At 43.3% G+C, this 1,729-nt stretch overlaps 1 protein-coding gene across 4 annotated transcripts in view; it reads right to left on the minus strand.

Moving 5' to 3' along the window:
- The window catches only part of LOC103131372 (high affinity immunoglobulin gamma Fc receptor I-like), a 77,625-nt gene that overhangs the window by 38,913 nt on the left and 36,983 nt on the right, over positions 1-1,729 (minus strand). The window lies entirely within an intron of this gene.

Here is a 1,729-nt window from a genome sequence, read left to right on the forward strand (position 1 = left end):
CTGCATGTTTAGATGAGCCTCTGTTCCAGAGCAGCTGATTCAAATGATTGCAGGACCATCCGGAGCTGCAGATCCTGTTAATCACCAGAGATGCAGAAGGGAAACTGCAGCTGCATGAACCTGTTATTCACAAGATATTTTATCATCAGGTGTTTTTTTCTCAGGCTTTGAAAACTGGCTGACATTTTAATGCTGGGAACAAAACTGTTGTTTAATTTCACATAATATCCAGATCTAGTAAGAAATGCAGCAGTCGGGCCACCAGGAGGCGCTGCAGTCAAACCCTTCATGTGTCCAACTGGATCCTTCCTCATCCTGGGTGTAGATTTCATCACTGCGGTTCCTTTTCACACTTAATCCTCTCTTTGCAACGACTACAAAGTAAAAATAACCTTATTAAAATGTTACTTTAAACAGAAACATTGAACTTGTAGTACCAGGTCCCCGCCAGCAGGTGGCAGCAGGAATTCAAGCAGAATGCTTCAGAATCTCATCAGCTGTTTCTAAAACCTCCAGTCGACATGAACTCTGACCTCACTGACTAGAGAAACTCTGACAAAGAGCCAATCAGTGAATCTGTACCTGAATGTATGAGGAAAGCTGGTTAAAACATGCGACCTAACTGTTTGACAGTTAGGTCCTCCTAACTGTCAAACAGTTAGGAGGACCTATATGAGTCAGAGTTCATCCCATACAGATGACAGAATATGAAGCTGTCCCTCCATGATAAACGGTTAAAACTGGAAGCTTTCGGCAACACAAACTTCCAGTTCTGTGATTATTGAGTAAAAATGGTTTAACCAGCAATAATTAGACTCATGGATGGAACTGAAGTAATAATACAGGACTAATGCAGCTTCAGCTCACATGGTGACTGCAGAGGACGCCTGGTTGCCTAGGAAACAGTCCAGCTCCACTGGCTCTGGATCTGAGAGCATCGGACCTGCTGGAGGAAACCTGGAGAACCTGGAGAACCTGGAGACGTCTCTGCTGGTCCAGCCCAGGTCTGCTGCTCTGGACCCAACATCTTCTGGAGGGAAGCGGGTCAGGTGAGGTCAAAGGTCGTGTGTTTCAGTGACAGTTCATACTTCACCATCTGACCCCTGATGGTTTCATTAAAATAACATTTATCTGTGAGCTGCTGCAGAAAAATGACCCGACTGCAGATCAGCTGATTTAGACTGAAATGTTTTATTGACTGGAGGAAACTGGGTTTGACCTCTGGACCTCATTACCTGGTTAAATAATGGTTAATAACATAAAATAATAATAATAATAATAATAATGATTCAGTCTGAGTTTAAATGGATTTGGGCAGAAACATGTTGGTAAATATTTATTTAGCTGGTTTGGTTCATGAGTGAAACGATTCAGTGGAGCTGATGATGAGCTGCTTCCAACATCACACAGCACACAGTGGTTACCATAGCAACAGCAGCTTTATTTGAACCACAGTGGAGATCAGAGGTCAGATTTCCTCAGACTGGAGACGGAGCAGACGATCTGTCCCTGATGGACGTCTGTCCTCAGCGCTGAGTAGAGGACACATGTAGAGGTTCCTGCAGAAAATTCACCAGATTCAGACGATATAATGAGGTTACAGAGCGGAAAATACATCCAAAAGTTTCTTTCTGAATAGAGAACAATAAGACTGAATTTATCAGTAAAAGTGAAATGATCTGTGAACCAGCAGTTCTCCCAGTAAGGCCCTGGGAGAACTGCTGGTTCA

Source organism: Poecilia formosa, unplaced genomic scaffold (genome assembly GCF_000485575.1).
Source record: "Poecilia formosa unplaced genomic scaffold, Poecilia_formosa-5.1.2 Scaffold750, whole genome shotgun sequence".
Lineage (NCBI taxonomy): Eukaryota > Metazoa > Chordata > Actinopteri > Cyprinodontiformes > Poeciliidae > Poecilia > Poecilia formosa.